The sequence below is a fragment of the Grampus griseus genome, assembly GCF_964374135.1.
Source record: "Grampus griseus genome assembly, chromosome: 11".
In the NCBI taxonomy this organism is placed as follows: domain Eukaryota; kingdom Metazoa; phylum Chordata; class Mammalia; order Artiodactyla; family Delphinidae; genus Grampus; species Grampus griseus.
This window is the reverse complement of record NC_139005.1, coordinates 22,467,546-22,489,057: the sequence shown is the minus strand read 5'-3', so window position 1 is coordinate 22,489,057 and position 21,512 is coordinate 22,467,546.

The window sequence follows — 21,512 nt, the reverse complement described above, 5'->3', positions numbered from 1 at the left end:
ACAAAGCATTTGTGCCACAGTCTTGAGAGGTAGCACTGAACAGTTATCTCTAACAGGAAGGCCTGCCTATACCCAGCAAAGAGGAAGCTCTCCTCCCTAGGCAGGGAAATTCCTCTTGGGTTTGAGGTTGTTTGTGTTGTTAAGTTGCTGGCATAACATTTTCTTTTCCTGAAGTCGACGTTTCATATTTGGGAGAGGGAGAGGAGAACAATGTATCTGTGCTATTTTTCAATCAATATCTTTCTTGGGTGGAGCACTTTTTTTTTTTTTTTTTTTTTTGCGGTACGCGGGCCTCTCACTGTTGTGACCTCTCCCGTTGCGGAGCACAGGCTCCGGACGCGCAGGCTCAGTGGCCATGGCTCACGGGCCCAGCCGCTCCGCGGCACGTGGGATCTTCCCGGACCGGGGCACGAAACCGCGTCTCCTGCATCGGCAGGCGGACTCTCAACCACTGCGCCACCAGGGAAGCCCTGGAGCACTTTTTTTAAGGGAGGAATATTTGGGAAGGATGCTCTATCCTCTCACCACCATTACGTTTGAAAAGAAGTTGTGGAAGCAAGTGGTTTTTTATGCTCTACGAGTACCACACTCGTTCTTCCTGAGTGTGGGGCTTAGGGAAAAGGAGGTGCTTTTAAAACCTCCCTAATTGGAAATAACTATTTTCTAGAACTCAGGCAGATGTTCTGGACTCTGATCAGCCCTGAGGTCCCCACCTCCTTTCTGCAGGCCAATTTTGGAGCCCATTTTGAGAGCTCTTGTGCATTCTCCTCCCTCTGCTTCCGTGAATGCCTGGTACACCTTAAGAAAATACATGTTTAACTCACTCTGGGTAATCAAAGGTACAGAACTTTTTACATGGAATCTCGTCATTGCTTTGGGTTCCTTTTTTTAAAACTGTCTCTGAATCAGAAATGACTGGAGCTCCACGAACCCATGTTTTCTCCTCTTAAGTTACCCACCAGTCAGTTTGAGATCATACAGATTACCAAATGGATTAATACTATCCTTGAGCAAAAGTTCTTATTTGCCTATGATCCTGCTATTCAATTTTATTTCTTTGGATTTTTCCGTTTGTAAATGTGTCCTATTAAAATGCAAATGTTTCTGGGGAAAATAACACCACAATAATAATACTAATAACCACCCCTTAAAGCTGAGATTGGTTGAACGATGGTTAAGAGCAAGTGACCATGGTGAGGAATGAGGTACAGGTGAAAACAGAAATGGGGAGGCAGGAAGGGGCCAGGGGCCAGCGTTGACGGGAGCAGAGAAAAGGCCACTGGAAGAGGAAGTAGAATGGTTTCTCAAGCCCAATTTCATATAATTTACACTTCACATGATTCACAGCTGTGCTAGAAGCCAGTTCTGTTCCAACCCACAGGGGATACACAAGGAACACTTTGAACTCCTTGGAAGGAAAGGTTTCAATAAATACAAAATATGATTATCATTACATCTGATTCCTAGAAGAGATAAGGGACTTTCTATCCAGGTGTCTATTATCCCTTGGCGTCTTCTGGGTCAAGGAGGTTCATTTGTAATCCGTGTCTGTTTTCAGAGAGTAATGACAGGCAGCACTGGGGGAAGGTGGCAGGGGATGAGACAGAAAACATGGCAGCAGATGAAGGAAAGAAGCAGCTTATACATTTCAAATGTAATGGTTCACGCTCAGAAGAACAGGAAGAACAGGAAGCAGTCTTCGTTTGGATTCTCCCAGAAGCAGATCCTGAGACAGGGATTCAAGTTCAAGTAGTTTATTTGGGAGGTGATCCCAAGAAGTACCCGTGGGGAATGGGAAGACGCCAGGGAAGGGCCGGAAGTCAATAGTTAGTGCATAATCAAGCCGTTTACCACCTGTGGGCAGCTGAGGGTCAGCCCTGCTGGGTAACTCTAGGACATGGGCTAGAATATGCCTCCCAGTCATTCCATCCGGGGTGTGAGGAATCTAGGATATTTATCTTCCTGTGCTCATCCTTCATGGTGAGGGCTGCTTTCAGAGACAGAAACACCCTGCCACTTCTGGGCTGCCTTTTTATGGACTGGGAGGCAGGGTCACGGTGCTTGCGGGTGGCGTGTACTGGAATAGTGAGTGCCAGCGGAGGTGGGGGGCTGGGCATCCAGAGGCAACTAGGGTTGCCACAAAAGTCGTGACAAGGCTCTGTGGGCACTTACATCATCACGTACAAAGTCGCAACCAATAAATGGTTCTTACCAATTCAGGCTCTTTAAATTCATTAAAAAGTTTCTCTCTCCTTGAGAAGCTCTTCTACTTACTTGGCTTCAACTAACACTACAACAGTGACTCCCAAACCTGCTTCTGCAGCCTGTTCTTCTCAGCTGAATCCTTGTTCCAGGTTTCTAGCTGCTTAATGGGCATCTCCACTTGGAAAAGAGCATCTCAAACTCAGCATGCCTTAAATTCTCTTCTCCCCCAAACCCATTTCTCTTCCTGTCCTTCTAACTCAGTCCAAGGCACCACTAGCCATCTAGTTAGCCATCAGTTAGAAACTCTGACGTCATCTTGAATCTTCACTCTCTTGTTCCCTACAAATCAAGGCATCAACCCCTGGACAGTCTTTCAAGTATCTTTTAATCCATCCTACCCTCTTCATCTCCTCTACTACTGTGATTTTTCTGTGTCACCATCATTTGTCACCTGAATTATTATGACATCCTCCTCACTGCTCCCCCCACCTTCATTTTCTCCCTCTCTCCAGTCTATCAAAAAGATCATTTAAAATCCCTCACCTGATTACATTTATTTCTCTTTAAAATCTTTCAGTGAGTTTTCTTTGCCTTCAGGACAAAGCCCAAACGTCTTAATAATCATGCAAAGCTCCTGGCAATCTGATTCTAATCTACCTCTCCAGCTTCATCTGTTTTCTTTGCACTCCAGTCAAAGTACACGTTCTTAAATACACGTAACATAAGCCAGCTCTAGATGATTTAAGAAGCAACATAATTTACTCAGAGAATATTGGGGAGCCCACTGTATCTCTGGGAAGGCTGGAGAACCCGGCCTAGAAGGCAAGCAGGAAAAAGGGGAGCCAGGCAGCCAGAAGCACAGCCAAAACATTTCTACCAAAAGCCAGTCCAGGGAGAACAGCTGCCTCTTCTGCAGATCCTGGACAGTGTAGCTGGCGCCCAAGACGACGGTGGGCAGGAGGCCCTGCTGCTGCTTCCTCTGCACTGTCACCTCCACCAACTACTTGTTGCTGTGTCACTGCTACCTCCAGAATAAACTCGCTGCCACCTTTTTCACTTGCATCACTTGGTCCAGATTCAACACCCTGTGAGTGAGTGTGACTGATTGGCTGCCATGTGAGGTCACGTTACCAGGCCCTGACTTCTGGAGGAACAAGTAGTGGCTTTCTCCACCTTTTAAGGGGAGGTAGACTCAGCTCCCCATGAAGCTTCATGAGAAAACAAAAAATAGATGTATGGGGCTTCCCTGGTGGTGCAGTGGTTAAGAGTCCGCCTGCCAATGCAGGGGACACGGGTTCGAGCCCTGATCCAGGAAGATCCCACATGCCATGGAGCAACTAAGCCCATGAGCCACAACTACTGAGCCTGTACCCTAGAGCCTGCGAGCCACAACTACCGAGCCCGCATGCTGCAACTACTGAAGGCCGTGTGCCTAGAGCCCGTGCTCTGCAACAAGAGAAGCCACTACAATGAGAAGCCTGTGCACCTCAATGAAGAGCAACCCCCGCTCGCCGCAACTAGAGAAAGCCCGCATGCAGCAACAAAGACCCAACACAACCAAAAAATTTAAAAATTTTTTAATTTTGTATTAAATTAAATATATATGTATTTTTGTATGTATATGTATGTATTTTGTATTAAATTAAATGTATATGCTGGGCAGCTGCTAAAAATGATAACTGTTGATGAAAATAGACCTTTCTTTCCATTTTTAAACAAAAAACAGAAATAAAAATAATGTTTCTACTTAACGTAATTCAACTGTTCCTATGTACATATACAAAAATATATTCAGGCTCTCTGCAAAGAGAGACAACCCCAAGTCATGTTGGTATTGATTCTAATAGTGATGCATCAGACTACGAAGTGCATGGTCCATGGAGTATGACGTGTTCAACCTGCCCAACCTGATGAAAGCATTCCTTCCTCGTGTGACAAAACTAAACCAGGAAAACTGACAGGCTCAAGGGGGAGATGAATAAATTTTTCAAGTTGGTCATTAGGTAGAAGAGTGAAAAACACCACACCAATTCCATCTCTTAGTGTTCTGACCTGTGTGTCTTCAGGCTACGGGATAAGCAGCTCACGATGTAGATTACTGTGCGGTATGCCATGGTTAGGCCTGCAGAAGACCTGCTGAGGTTATAAGAAATAGAATATGGACAGTGGCAACTCTGGAGCATCAAGGAATTCCTTCATAGTAGCATGGCTTACCCTGGAGAGCTGGTGTGGCCCTTTCCTTGGGGAGCTGCTCCATTCACACGTGTACTTGATTTTATTCATACCCTTTGAGTCCATTGCTTGTTGGCTAGTATAGTAGTGAGCCAAAGTGAACATTCCCTCACACTGCATTTCAGTTGTCACGCTTTTCATATTTTGAACCCCAAGACTGGCCCAGTTGGCTCAGGACATATATTAAAGCCTGTGGAATATCACTCAACTCCACAAGATGTTGCGTCCAAGCGCTGTGTAGGTGACGGGCTCCAGAATAAGACAAGTCATCCCGTTCTTCCATCTCTCCCTGTTACTTTTGATTTACTATTTACTATCACTATTTTCCTTTTGATTTACTATTTATCTAGTCTTTCCTATCAAAATAGCCAGGGTGAGAGCACTGCCTGATGTTAAGAATATCTACTTTGATGATTTACTCGTGATCTGGGAAAATCAAAATCTGGGAGGTGATTCAGGGTCCAGCTAGACCTAACATTGGGCATATTCAGGCCCAGCTCCACTGCTCATCTAAGACCTATAAGATTGCACTCTGGTTCATGCACCATGGTAAGGTTATAAGTCATATAAACTGGTGCTAGTTCAAAGCTAATGTCCAATCATCTCAAACAGCCTTGATATAACCACTTTCCCTGATTCACAATTACCTAGAAAATGGCAACAGTGTCCTTCAAAAAGAGATAGTTGGGAGAACACACACTATGTCTTTTTCTTTCTTTTTAATATCTGCCTTCAAAAGCACCAGTCTCCTCTTTATTCAGGAGCTCTTGGTCTGTGGATTGACCCAGGACTGAGATTCGGGGAGACAGAAGAGTCTCTACCAGGGTGGGCAGGTCAGATCTCTGTTGATCAATGTGGAGTTCTTTTCTGTTGTATAAATCAAGCAGAATCTTAGTGGGCAGCCCATCTATCTCAGGAATAGGGACCATCGGATCATTAGCCATCCTAAGGAACATTCTGGGGAACAGGTCCTCTGTGGTAAGTGCTTTGACGTAGCCTCTGCCATTTGAGTTCCCCCCATTCTCAGTGAAACCCAGGAGTTCATTTTAAATGTAGAATCTCCCACCAGCATTCCTGGCCTATGGAAAACATTCACTAAAGCACCTTTCAAAGTAAATACAATGCTGTATTAACTAAGGCCTTGGAGAAGAAGCATCTTCTGGGCTCTCTTGTAACAGATCAGTCATGTTTGATAAATCCATTCCAACTTTCCCTATCTTCCTAAACCTTAGGATTCCTTCCACTATATTATACCAAGGAATTTATGACATCTCCGTTTTATCCAAAATAGGGCACTGAGTCCAAGTTTTAGTAACCCAAGTAAATAAGCAGTAAGAATTTACCCAGCTGTTCAAGCTGGCCAATTGAATTTTGACTCTCTGGGAACTGCATCCTCTTAAAAATTGTAGACCGATTTAAAATTATACTCTTGGCACATATATACAATGGAATATTATTCAGCCATAAAAAGAAACGAAATTGAGTTATTTGTAGTGAGGTGGATGGACCTAGAGTCTGTCATACAGAGTGAAGTAAGTCAGAAAGAGAAAGACAAATACCATATGCTAACACATATATATGGAATCTAAGAAAAAAAATGTCATGAAGAACCTAGGGGTAAGACAGGAATAAAGACACAGACCTACTAGAGAATGGACTTGAGGATATGGAGAGGGGGAAGGGTGAGCGGTGACAAAGCGAGAGAGTGGCATGGACATATGTACACTACCAAACGTAAAACAGGTAGCTAGTGGGAAGAAGCCGCATAGCACAGGGAGATCAACTCGGTGCTTTGTGACCACCTAGAGGGGTGGGTTAGGGAGGGTGGGAGGGAGGGAGATGCAAGAGGGAAGAGATATGGGAACATATGTATATGTATAACTGATTAACTTTGTTATAAAGCAGAAACTAACACACCATTGTAAAGCAATTATACCCCAATAAAGATGTTAAAAAAAAAAAAAAAATTAAAGAGGGGCTTCCCTGGTGACGCAGTGGTTGAGAGTCCGCCTGCTGATGCAGGGGACACAGGTTCATGCCCCGGTCTGGGAAGATCCCACATGCCGCGGAGCGGCTGGGCCCGTGAGTCATGGCCGCTGAGCCTGCGCGTCCGGAGCCTGTGCTCCGCAACGGGAGAGGCTGCAACAGTGAGAGGCCCGCGTACCGCAAAAAAAAAAAAAAAAATTAAAAAATTAAAGAAAATAAAATAATAAATAAACAGCATTACTCTAGTAAAATAAATAAATAAATAAATAAAATAAAATTATACTCTTCTCTCCTTGGTTTAACCCCTTAAGAATCCATGCCCACGCATATTCTACAGAGTTTTGCTGATATAATTTTTCAATCTTACTTTACTGGTGTGTAACACTCTCCTCCCAAGTGTGAGTTTATATTTTGCCAGGTTGGGATCTAACTTTGCTTACACATCTAAAGAAAATGAGTGGTGGGTGAGGGGAACATACGAATAAACTGTTTCTCTTTGCATATTAATCCCTTATGTGAAAGAGTTATGTGATCTAAAAAGCCAGCCTAGGCACTTCCCTGGTGGCCCAGTGGTTAAGAATCCTCCTTCCAATGCAGCAGACGCGGGTTTGATCCCTGGTCGGGGAACTAAGATCCCAAGTGCCCACACGCCACTACTACCGAGCCAACGTGCCTCAACTAGAGAGCCCGTGTGCCACAAACTACAGAGCCCACGCACTCTGGAGCCTGCACACCACAACTAGAGAGAAGCCCGTGCACTTCAACTATGAACCCACGGGGCACAACAAAGAGCCCGTGTGCCACAACTAAAACTGGATGCAGCCAAAATAAATAAATTAATTAATTAAATATATCTTAAGTTTTTTAAAATAAAAATAAATTAAAAGGCAGCCTTATCAGAAAATGAACAAGGAACTTGTTTGCGTGGTATATTTTCTATTGTCACTGTAACAAATTATCAAAAACTTAGTGGTTTAATCCAACACAAATTTATCATCTTATAGTTCTGTAGGAGGGAAGTTTGACATGGGTCTCACTGAGGTAAAATCAAGGTGTCAGCAGGGCTGCATTCTCTTCTAGTAGCCCTGGGGAAAAAATTGTTTTCTTGCTTTTTTCAGTTTCTAGAGGCCACCAACATTCTTTAGTTTGTGGTCCTCTTCCTCCATCTTCAAAGTCAGCACTGTTCCATCTCTCTTTGACCTTTCTTCCATGGTCATGTCTCCCTCTGACCACAAGCTGGGAAAGGTTCTTCACTTTTAAGGGTTCCTGTGATTTGATTGAACCCACCTGGATAATCCATAATAATCTCTTCATCTCAAGGTCCTTAACCTTAATCACATTTGCAAAATCTTTTTTGCTCTGTAAAGTAACATATTCACATGTTCCAGAGATTAGGATATGGACAGCTTTGGAATTATTCTATCTATCACAACAGGCAAATGGAATTTACTTGAGGTTAAATATTCAACGTACCCTGAATTCTCCTTTCAGACCTCTGGATGCCATTCTTTCCCAAAGCACATCTTTATTATTAAATAAAAGACCTGGTAAAGTTGCTAATTTAACTGATGTTGTAATTTGGCAATGCCCAGATTAAACTCTGTTTAGTCTGTAGCAATCTCAGCTCTGTAGCTGAAATAGATAATGAATTATTTTAGCATGATCTTAGAAATTCCCTGAATTTTAGGCCTGAATTATTTTAATATAATTATAGAAATTCTCTGAAACTCCCTGAATTAAAGCCAATAATTTAGGGTCTTGAACTTCACATGTCCTTCTTGTCGCTGTTCAGGGATACTACAAGGGGCCCTCTAACCCCATGGCTGTTGAAGTTCTCATGCCCTTCATCCTGGTCTGTGGCAGTGACCTTCAATGCACACTTTATCACAGACTACTATAAACCATAACTTAGTTATTTCTTTGTTGTATTTCATGAGCTAAACTTTACCATCCCTTAAATATTGCTGGATTTTTCACTGCTTTTAGTCCAACAAGACCCAAATTCCCCTGCACTAATTTCCCTGACACTTTGTAGCCTGTCTTTGCAATGTTAGCCAGGGTGCTTCATTGTAAGCAACAGAAAGCAAGTGTGATTAAAGCCAAAAATAAAATATATTCAGAGATAAGAGGTTGCTCCCAGAATTCCTGGAGGGTCTTGAGAACAAATTCAGTAACTTAGCATGAACCAAGAAAGCCAGAATCAGCCAAAATTACCCAACAAGACCAGTCTGATAATGAAGACAGTGGTCTAGCAAGCCACCCCAGCACCGGCCACTGGATGCTGCCACTGACGTTCTTACCACTGCAATAATCCTGTCCAGAATGAATCCCTTCCTTCCTAGTTTCTTTGCTTCACTAGATCAAGATCCCAAGTCCTGAGAAGAGGCATCTGACTGGCTAAACCTAGACAACATTCCTGTGTCCTGGTTCCTTGGAAGAATAGACAACAAGGATCTGGCCTCTTTGGATCAACATGATGAAGTATTCATACTTCTTCATACTGCTAAATGGAGTTCTCATCATACTGTACTTTAATAACATAGATGTTCATCTTCTACACTAGACTGACACTAAAGGATAGGCACCATATCTTTAACTTAGTATTCCCAGAAGCTACCACAGTACCTGGCACACAGTAGGCTCTCAGTAAATGAAATTTTAAAAAGGTAAATTTATTCCAGGGTTTTCTTATAATCTTTTTAAAAAAGAACTGACCAGGAAAATGAGGAATCAAGGATGGAGGGTATGAATGGTAACAGAAAGAAGCAAGTCTGTTCGATGGAGGCTGAGAAGATAAGGGCATGGGATACGTGTGTGTGTGTGTAGGTATTAGGTTGGTGTGCTATAGAGATGGACAGAGGAAGAGACAAATAAAACAAGAGAAAGTAAGAAACTGAAACGAGCAAATGCACACTAGACTTTGCCAGCACTCAGTGCATTAACACAGCTCCAAAAGCCCAAGCGACCTGGAAAACAATTACCCCAAAACTAAAAGGAATTATTATGTAGGTAATTAATCACAGCCCATAGCACTGATATACTTAGGAGGACTATTAAATCCCAATATCCTCAGAATATTTTGCCTAAAACAATAGTTTCATCATGTAATTCCCCACTCAGAAACGTTCAATGGCTCCCCAATGTCAGAGATTAAAATCCACATTCCTTAATACAGTATTCAAGGCCCTACCTAACCAATCTTCCAAAATGACGAGTCAACTCTCTTCTCCAGAAATGCCTTCCTTATTCCTATCTCTATCCTTGTTCCTATTTCTTAAGCTGTTTCTGTTCCCCATTCTGAAAAGACCTTCCTTGCCTCTTCACCTATACAAATCTAATTATCCTTCAAGATTCCAATTAAGACTTTCCTTCTCCTTCCCCCACTCTTCCAACCCTCTCACATTTTAGAACTGAAGTAATAATCTCTAGTACCACCATTTTTCCCTGAATCGTATAGATCCTCAGCGCTGTAGGGTTATTCATGTTAGCTTTGGGGTTATGCATGTTACTGTTGCACTAAGATGAGAAAATCGAATTGCCAGACCATGACTTCTTCTTGGTATTCTCATGTGTTGACAATGTTAAAAATTAGCTTAAATACATGACAGTATTAATACAATTTTTCTCATCTACACGAAAAAGAGAGAAAAAATTATTCACATGGGAAGATGATTTAAACCCATGTACAAAACTTCAGTAGGTATAGATCACACAATTTAGGAGATGATGGATTCTTCCAACCTGGACTGAAATTCCAATTCTCCCAGAAGAACTTTCCTAGAAGCCTCAGCAAACCTCTCCTCACATTACCTTTGCATCTGGACCTAAAGATGGGGTCAGTATAAAGATGAGAGAATAAATGAGCAAAATTTAGTTCCTATTTGGAAAGAGAAAGAGGGGACTGGATGCTGGGTGAGTAACTAAGAATGTCTGCAAACCCTCCCCACCCCACCACTGTGACTGATTCTTGTGAACCTTTAAGTTTGAGTTCTTATGGATTAGAATACAAATCCAAAAGACAGACATTATTTCCATTCATAAGTAGTCTATGTCTTAAAACATGTTCTTAATGTTTAATGAAATGCTTACTAATTTAAAAAAAATCAGAATTTCAAATAAAACATCTATTCTTTATTTTTATTGAATTATAACGGACGTATAGTATGCTAATTTCAGGTATATGACATAGTGATTCAATATTTCTGTACATTATGAAATGATCACCACGATAAGTCTAGTTACCATCTGTCACCAACAAAGTTATTACAATATTATTGACTATATTCCATATGCTGTACATTACACCCCCGTGACACTGCTTTTCATTTTTAACCAACAAGCCTTGCAGTAATCAATTGTGACTCTGAGAGGCCACTGCCCAGCCCTGGAGAGCTCCTTTCTTTAATGTTAGTAATACTCCTGGACTTGATATAATGCTTTACAACTTTACATTATCAAATCTGATTCTGTAAAAATAAAATTTACTGATAAAGAAATTGATACTACACTGTTGAGAGATTTGCCTAGCATCCGGTGACTAATAACTACCGGGTCCAAAGCTAGAATCCAGATCTTCTGATAGAAGGTGAGGTAGAGTGGGAGGAAATGGGGTTTGGAGGCCACCAGACCTGGGTTCAAATCCCAGTTTGGGACTTAAACTGTGTAACCTTCAGAAGTGACTTACCTCGAGAACCTTGGTTTTCTCTGTAAAAGGAGGTAATGCAGGGGTCCTCTACCCAGTGATGGAATGAAGATGGAGAGAGTGTGTGAAAATTGCCTGGTGTTCAGGGGGCTTGGATTAAAAGACAGATTTTTTTTTTCCCGACCTTGTATCTCTTTCCAAAGCCCATTTCTTTCCAAAGTGCAGCCGATCACAGAAGAACCATGTACGGTGATGACCCGGAGAGGTCTTCGGAACGGGGAGAGGCACCGCGTAGCCTGGAGGCTGTAAATGGTCAAAAAGCAAGACCATACTGGCCTCCCCTCCAACAGTAACGACATCGAAGGGAACTCTAGGTTTTGGTTTCCTGGATGGTTTACTAAGGCCGTTGAAGGACTTCAAGATGATTCTCATAAAAGCTGTTTTCCTTGTGATTAAGGTGTGTTTGCCTGTTAACTATGTGGTAAACAAACCCTCAGCTCCCGCCTCCTGGTTCTAGTGCAGCTGCGTGTTAATTGGGACCCGGAGGGTAGCGGGTTGGCAAGGCTGCCAGGGACAGGACGCCAAGGAGCCCCATTTGGTTATCAGTTCTGTTGACATGAGCTGAGCTGTATGTGGTTGTGTGGCATGTCCAGCAGGTCTAGCAGGGGTTTTCCCGGCTATGAAAGGCCTGCTGTTTGAAACGCTTGGCCTGCAGTCAAATGAGGGCTTGAGATCAGGATTCCCACTGCCGTCAGCCCATCAGCTCCACCAGAGCCTCTCCCGCTCGGGCAGGGGGAAGGGCCGACCAAACATGTCTGTATCCTTAGGTCAGGGCTGAGGAGAGAAGGAAAGGCAGGAGTGAAGCAGGCTGCACCTGGAGCTCATCTGCTCTTCTTAGCACCCGCCACCACCCCAAGCCAGACAGAAAAATATCCCTTTCCCAGCGCTGAAATCCTTTCCCTCTGTGTCACTTATCGGGACTGAACTCCAACACACTCAATCCCTGAAAAAAGGCTGCCAGGGAATCAAATGGGTGGGAGAGGCTTGCTGGGAAATTCCTCCCAGCCAGTGGATACATGACTGCAGAAGAAATTGGGGCAGTTCCCAGTGTAACTTGCTACCCCTCCCCCAGGGGCAATCACTGTCAAAGATGATTTATTTTAAACATTTTGTAATTATTGTAGCCAATGGAGTGTGTGTGTGTGTGTATCTGTGTGTGTTACAGAGAGTGTGTGTGTGTGTGTGTGTGTGTGTGTGTGTGTGTGTGTACGTTTGATCATTTGCGGTTAAGTCTGTGTTCACAAGCGCCTTTGAGTTCAGTAGAGTCCAACCGCCAAACCCACACCCAAATATTTTGTAGATAACAGAAGAGCCATTGCCGGTGATGCTTGTATGTACACAGACAAGCTTTGTGGTAGTGCGGTGAGGACCCTGAAGTGGGACTAGGGCTGTGAGGACTCTGCAATAAGAGCTACAGCAAGTCATTCCACTGCATCTCGAGAAACATGTTTAGAAACCTCCATGAAAACATTCCTTCTGCTTCTTAGTAAATGAATATAATTAAGTACCTAAAGCGTCCTGTTATTGAGTGAAGTGCTGCAGAACAGGGTGAGCATTTACTGTTAGGTTTAGGTTTGTTCTTATACTCCATGTTAAATACTCACAACACTGGAAGCAATTACGCCAAGATGTTAACTGTGGTTAATTCTGAGTGGTGGGAATGTGAGTGAGTGGTATTTTCTCCTTGTATTTTTCTACAGTTTAGACATTTCTACAAACACGTAATTTTAAATGCTTACTGGATGAGTGAATGAATGAATGAGTGAGTGAATGAATGAACTCAGGTAGGTCTACTTGAAAATAGGCCCAGCTCCTGTTTTTAAACAGCTTCTGTTCCTAAAGAGATAGGATAGATAACTACATTACCAAGCATCTGTTTGATGGGCTTTTTGTGTTTGTTTGTTTGTTCGCCTTCTATTTTCTTTTCTTTTCTAGGGTATTTGAAGAATGGAAAACAAGAGGCAATGTACACATTGGGATAGCATAGAGTCAGTGGGGGGAGGTTGAAAAGTTGTGGAAAGAGATGAAAGCCAGATGATAATCATTCACTTTTCATGAAGGGCTTCCTCTGAGGAAGTCAGAAGGTTGCAGATGGACAACAGAGGCTGGTTATATTCACGGGTAGAAAGGAAAACACCACATCAGACAACATTCACCAGAAGGTAAGCTCCATGAGGGCAGAGACTATTCATCTGTGAATTCCCTGAGCCTAGAGCAGTGTCTGGTACATGGAGCATGCTCAAAAAATAAAGTTTTAAATTATGAGTGAGGGGGAGGACCTTCAAGATGGCAGAGGAGTAAGACGTAGAGATCACCTTCCTCCCCACAAATACATCAGAAATACATCTACATGTGGAACAACTCCTACAGAACACCTACTGAACGCTGGCGGAAGACCTCAGAGCTCCCAAAAGGCAAGAAACTCCCCACGTACCCGGGTAGGGCAAAAGAAAAAAGAAAAAACAGAGACAACAAAATAGGGACGGGGACTTCCCTGGTGGCGCAGTGGTTGAGAGTCCACCTGCCGATGCAGGGGACAAGGGTTCGTGCCCCGGTCTCGGAAGATCCCATGTGCCACGGAGCAGCTAGGCCCGTGAGCCATGGCCGCTGAGCCTGCGCGTCCAGAGCCTGTGACCCGCAACAGGAGAGGCCACAACAGTGAGAGGCCCACGTACCGCAAAAAAAAAAAAAAATAGGGACGGGACCTGCACCAGTGGGAGGGAGCCGTGAAGGAGGAAAAGTTTCCACAAACTAGAAGCCCCTTCACGGGCGGAGATGGGGGGTGGCTGGGGGGAAGCTTCGGAGCCATGGAGGAGAGCACAGCAACAGGAGTACAGAGGGCAAAGCGGAGAGATTCCCGCACAGAGGATCGGTGCCGACTGGCACTCACCAGCCCACGGGGCTTGTCTGCTCACCTGCCAGAATGGGTGGGGACTGGGAGCTGAGACTCTGGCTTTGGAGGTCAGATCCCAGGCAGAGGACTGGGGTTGGTTGCATGAACACAGCGTGAAGGGGGCTTGTGCACCACAGGTAGCTGGGAGGGAGTCTGGGGAAAAGTCTGGACCTGTCTAAGAGGCAAGAGACCATTGCTCCGGGGTGTGTGACAAGAGGGGATTCAGAGCACTGCCTAAACTAGCTCCACAGATGGACGCGAGCCACAGCTATCAGGGAAATTTCTCTGTGCAGCCTCAGGATTAAATCTCCACAATCAACTTGATGTACCCTGCATCTGTGGAATACATGAATAGACAATGAATCTTCCCAATATTGAGGCCACGGACTTTGGGAGCAACTGTAGACTTGGGGTTTGCTGTATGCAACAGATTATTTTCTGATTTTTATGTTTATCTTAGTATAGGTTTTAGCACTTGTTATCATTGGTGGATTTGTTATTGGTTTGGTTGCTCTCTTCTTTATTTTTTTCTTTTTATTACTTATTTAAATTATAATAATATTTTATTTTAATAACTTTATTTTTTTCTTGTTTCTTTTTTTTCTCCCTTTTCTTCTGAGCCGTGTGGCTGATAGGGTTTCTGTGCTCTGGCTGGGTGTCAGGCCTGAGCCTCTGAGGTGGGAGAGCCAAATTCGGGACATTGGACCACCAGAGACCTCTTGGCCCCATGTAATATCAATCAGTGAGAGCTCTCCCAGAGATCTCCTTCTCAACGCTAAGACCCAGCCCCACTCAATGACCCGCAGGCTCCAGTGCTGGATACCCCATGCCAAACAACTAGCAAGACAGGAACACAACCCCAACCATTACCAGAGACACTGCCTGAAATCATAAGTTCACAGACACCCCAAAACACACCACTGGATTCAGTCCTGCCCACCAGAAAGACAAGATCCAGCCTCATCCACCAGAATACAGGAACCAGTCCCCTCAACCAGGAAGCCTACACAACCCACTGAACCAACCTTACCCACTGGGGGCAGATATCAAAAACAACAGGAACTACGAACATGCAGCCTGAGAAAGGGAGACCCCCAAACACAGTAAGCTAAGCAAAATGAGATGACAGAGAAATACTCAGCAGATGAAGGAGCAAAGTAAAAACCCACCAGACCAAACAAATGAAGAGGAAATAGGCAGTCTACCTGAAAAAGAATTCAGAGTAATGATAGTAAAGATATCCAAAATCTTGGAAATAGAATGGAGAAAATACAAGAAATGTTTAGCAAGGACCTAGAAAAATGAACGAGCAAACAAACAATGATGAACAACACAATAAATGAAATGAAAAATTCTCTAGAAGGAATCAATAGCAGAATAACTGAAGCAGAAGAACGGATAAGTGACCTGGAAGATAAAACAGTGGAAATAACTACCGCAGAGCAGAATAAAGAAAAAAGAATGAAAAGAATTGAAGACAATCTCAGAGACCACTGGGACAACATTAAATGCACCAACATTTGAATTATAGGGGTCCCAGAAGAAGAAGAGAAAAAAGAAAGGTTCTGAGAAAATACTTGAAGAGATTATAGTTGAAAACTTCCCTAATATGGGAAAGGAAATAGTCAAGTCCAGGAAGCACAGAGAGTACCATACACGAAAAAGCCAAGAAGAAACATGACAAGACACATATTAATCAAACTATCAAAAATTAAATATAAAGAAAAATATATTAAAAGCAGCAAGGGAAAAGCAACAAATAACATACAAGGGAAACTCCATAAGGTTAACAGCTGACCTTTCAGCAGAAACTCTGCAAGTCAGAAGGGAGTGGCAGGACATATTTAAAGTGATGAAAGGGAAAAAGCTACAACCAAGATTACTCTACCAGCAAGGATCTCATTCACATTTGACAGAGAAATTAAAATCTTTACAGACAAGCAAAAGCTAAGAGAATTCAGCACCACCAAACCAGCTTTACAACAAATGCTAAAGGATCTTCTCTAGGCAGGAAACACAAGAGAAGGAAAAGACCCACAATTATAAATCCAAAACAATTAAGAAAATGGTAATAGGAACATACATATCGATAATTACCTTAAATGTAAATGGATTAAATGCTCCAACCAAAAGACATAGACTGGCTGAATGGATACAAAAACAAGACCCGTACATATGCTATCTACAAGAGACCCACTACAGACCTAGGGACATATACAGACTGAAAGTGATGGGATGGAAAAAGATATTTTATGCAAATGGAAATCAAAAGAAAGCTGGAGTACCAATTCTCATAACAGACAAAATAGACTTTAAAATAAAGACTATTACAAGAGACAAAGAAGGACACTACATAATGATCAAGGGATCAACCCAAGAAGAAGATATAACAACTGTAAACATTTATGCATCCAACAGAGGAGCACCTTAATACATAAGGCAAATGCTAACAGCCACAAAAGGAGAAATCGATGGTAACATAATAATAGTAGGGGAGATAGCCTCATCCACCAGGGGGCAGGCAGCAGAAGCAAGAAGAACTACAATCCTGCAGCCTGTGGAACAAAAACCACATTCACAGAAAGATAGACAAGATGAAAAGGCAGAGGGCTGTGTACCAGATGAAGGAACAAGTTAAAATCCAAGAAAAACAACTAAATGAAGTGGAGATAGTCAATCTTCCAGAAAAAGAATTCAGAATAATGATAGTGAAGATGATCCAGGACCTCAGAAAAAGAATGGAGGCAAAGATTGAGAAGATGCAAGAAATGTTTAACAAAGACCTAGAAGATTTAAAGAACAAACACCTAGAAGAATTAAAGAACAAACAAAAAGGGATGAACAATACAATAACTGAAATGTAAAATACACTAGAAGGAATCAATCGCAGAATAACTGAGGCAGAAGAACAGATACATGACCTGGAAGACAGAATGGTGGAATTCTCTGCCACAGAACAGAATAAAGAAAAAAGAAAAAAAAAGAAATGAAGACAGCCTAAGAGACTTCTGGGACAACATTAAATGCAACAATATTCGCATTATAGGGGTCCCAGAAAGAGAAGAGAGAGAGAAAGGACCTGAGAAAATATTTGAAGAGATTATAGTCGAAAACTTCCCTAACATGAGAAAGGAAATAGCCACCCAATTCCAGGAAGTGCAGAGAATCCCAGGAAAGATAAATCCAAGGAGAAACACACTGAGACACATAGTAATCAAATTGGCAAAAATGAAAGACAAAGAAAAATTATTAAAAGCAACAAGGGAAAAATGACAAATAACATACAAGGGAACTCCCATAAGGTTAACAGCTGATTTCTCAGCAGAAAATCTACAGGCCAGAAGCGAGTGGCAAGATATATTTAAAGTGATGAAAGGGAAGAACCTACAACCAAGATTACTCTACCCGACAAGGATCTCATTCAGATTCGATGGAGAAATCAAAAGCTTTACAGACAAGCAAAAGCTAAGAGAATTCAGCACCACCAAACCAGCTCTTAAACAAATGCTAAAGGAACTTCTCTAAGTGGGAAACACAGAGAAGAAAAGGACCTACAAAAACGAACCCATAACAATTAAGAAAATGGTCATAGGAAGATACATATTGATAATTACCTTAAATGTGAATGGATTAAATGCTCCAACCAAAAGACACAGGCTCGCTGAATGGATACAAAAACAAGACCCATATATATGCTGTCTACAAGAGACCCACTTCAGACCTAGGGACACATACAGACTGAAAGTGAGGGGATGGAAAAAGATACTCCATGCAAATGGAAATCAAAAGAAAGTTGGAGGAGCAATACTCATATCAGATAAAATAGACTTTAAATAAAGAATGTTACAAGAGACAAAGAAGGACACTACATAATGATCAAGGGATAAATCCAAGAAGAAAATATAACAATTAAAAATATATATGCACCCAACATAGGAGTACCTCAATACATAAGGCAAATGCTAACAGCTGTAAAAGAGGAAATCGACAGTGATACAATAATTAAGGGGGACTTTAACAACTCACTTACACCAATGGACAGATCATCCAAACAGAAAACTAATAAGGAAACAGAAGCTTTAAATGACACAATAAACCAGATAGATTTAATTGATATTTATAATTTAATTGACATTCCATCCAAAAACAGCAGATTACACTTTCTTCTCAAGTGCACATGGAACATTCTCCAAGATAGATCACATCTTGGGTCACAAATCAAGCCTCAGTAAATTTAAGAAAATTGAAATCATATCAAGCATCTTTTCTCACCAAAACACTATGAGATTAGAAATGAATTACAGGGGAAAAAACGTAAAAAACCACAAACACATAGAGGCTAAACAATATATTACTAAATAACCAGGTCACTGAAGAAATCAAAGAGGTTATCAAATAATGCCTAGAGACAAATGACAATGAACACATGACGATCCAAATCCTATGGGATGCAACAAAAGCAGTTCTAAGAGGGAAGTTTACGATACAAGGCGATACAAGCCTACCTCAAGAAACAAGAAAAATCTCAAATAAACAATCTAACCTTACACCTAAAGGAAATAGAGAAAGAAGAACAAACAAAACCCAAAGTTAGTAGAAAGAAAGAAACCATAAACATCAGACCAGAAATAAATGAAATAGAAACAAAGAAAACAATAGCAAAGATCAATAAAACTAAAAGCAGGTTTCTTGAGAAGATAAACAAAACTGATAAAACATTAGCCAGACTCATCAAGAAAAAGAGGGAGCGGACTCAAATCAATAAAATTAGAAATGAAAAAGGAGAAGTTAAAACAGACACCACAGAAATACAAAGCATCCTAAGAGATGACTACAAGCAACTCTGTGCCAATAAAATGGACAACCTGGAAGAAACTGATAAATTTTTAGAAAAGCACAACTTTCCGAGACTGAACCAGGAAGAAATAGAAAATATAAACTGAGCAATCACAAGCACTAAAATTGAAACTGTGATTAAAACTCTTCCAACAAACAAAAGCCCAGGACCAGATGGCTTCACAGGTGAATTCTATCCAACATTTAGAGAAGAGCTAACACCTATCCTTCCCAAACTCTTCCAAAATATAGCAGAGGGAGGAATACTCCCAAACTCATTCTATGAGGCCACCATCACCCTGATACCAAAACCAGACAAAGATGTCACAAAAAAGGAAAACTACAGGCAAATATCACTGATGAACACAGATGCAAAAATCCTCAAGAAAATACTAGTAAACAGAATCCAACAGCACATTAAAAGGGTCATACATCACGGTCAAGTGGGGTTTATCCCAGGAATGCAAGGATTCTTCATTATACACAAATCAATCAATGTGATACACCATACTAACAAACTGAAGGAGAAAAACCATATTATCACCTCAATAGATGCAGAAAAAGCTTTTGACAAAATTCAACACATATTTATGATAAAAACCCTCCAGAAAGTAGGCACAGAGGGAACTTACCTCAACATAATAAAGGCATATAAGGCAAACCCACAGCCAACATCGCTCTCAATGGTGAAAAACTGAAACCATTTCCACTAAGATCAGGAATAAGACAAGGTTGCCCACTGTCACCACTATTATTCAACATAGTTTTGGACGTTTTAGCCACAGCAATCAGAGAAGAAAAGGAAATAAAAGGAATCCAAATTGGAAAAGAAGAAGTAAAACTGTCACTGTTTGCAGATGACATGATAGTATACATAGAGAATCCTAAAGATGCTACCAGAAAACTACTAGAGCCAATCAATGAATTTGGTAAAGTAGCAGGATACAAAATTAATGCACAGAAATCTCTGGCATTCCTATACAGTAATGATGAAAAATCTGAAAGAGAAATTAAGGAAACACTGCCATTTACCATTGCAACAAAAAGAATAAAATACCTAGGAATAAACCTACCTAGGGAGACAAAAGACCTGTATTCAGAAAACTATAAGACACTGATGAAAGAAATTGAAGATGATACAAACAGATGGAGAGATATACCATGTTCTTGGATGGGAAGAATCAATGCTGTGAAAATGACTATACTACCCAAAGCAATCTACAGATTCAATGCAATCCCTATCAAACTACCTCTGGCATTTTTCACAGAACTAGAACAAAATATTTCACAATTTGTATGGAAACACAAAAGATTCCAAATAGCCAAAGCAATCTTGAGAAAGAAAAACAGAGTTGGAGGACTCAGGCTCCCTGACTTCAGACTATACTACAGAGCTACAGTAATCAAGAAAGTATGGTACTGGCACAAAAACAGAAATATAGATCAATGCAACAGGATAGAAAGCCCAGAGATAAACCCATGCACATATGGTCACCTTATCTTTGATAAAGGAGGCAAGAATATACAATGGAGAAAAGACAACCTCTTCAATAAGTGGTGCTGGGAAAACTGGACAGCTACATGTAAAAGAATGAAATTAGAACACTCCCTAACACCATACACAAAAATAAACTCAAAATGGCTTAAAGACCTAAATGTAAGGCCAGGCACTATAAAACTCTTAGAGGAAAACATAGGCAGAACACTCTATGACATAAATCACAGCAAGATCTTTTTGACCCACCTCCTAGAGGAGTGGAAATAAAAAAAAATAAACAAATGGGACCTAATGACACTTAAAAGCTTTTCTACAGCAAAGGAAACCATAAACAAGATGAAAAGACAACCCTCAGAGTGGGAGAAAATATTTGCAAACGGAACAACTGACAAGAGATTAATCTCCAAAATATACAAGCAGTTCATGCAGCTCAATATGAAAAAAACAAACAACCCAATCCAAAAATGGCCAGAAGAATAGACATTTCTCCAAAGAAGATATACAAATTGCCAACAAACACATGAAAGGATGCTCAACATCACTAATCATTAGAGGAATGCAAATTGAAACTACAATGAGGTATCACCTCACACCAGTCAGAATGGCCATCATCAAAAAATCTACAAACAATAAATGCTGGAGAGGGTGTGGAGAAAAGGGAACCCTCTTGCACTCTTGGTGGGAATGTAAATTGATACATCCAGTATGGAGAACAGTATGGAGGTTCCTTAAAAAACTAAAAATAGAACTACCATACGACCCAGCAATCCCACTACTGGGCATATACCCTGAGAAAACCATAATTCCAAAAGAGTCACGTACCACAATGTTCATTGCAGCTCTATGTACAATAGCCAGGACATGGAAGCAACCTAAGTGTCCATCGACAGATGAATGGATAAAGAAGATGTGGCACATATATACAATGGAACATTACTCAGCCATAAAAAGAAACGAAATTGAGTTATTTGTAGTGAGGTGGATGGATATAGAGTCTGTCATACAGAGTGAAGTAAGTCAGAAAGAGAAAAACAAATACCATATGCTAACACATATATATGGAATCTAAAAAAAAAAAAAGGTTCTGAAGAACCTAGGGACAGGATAGGAATAAAGACGCAGATGTAGAGAATGGATTTGAGGGTAAGGGGAGGGGGAAG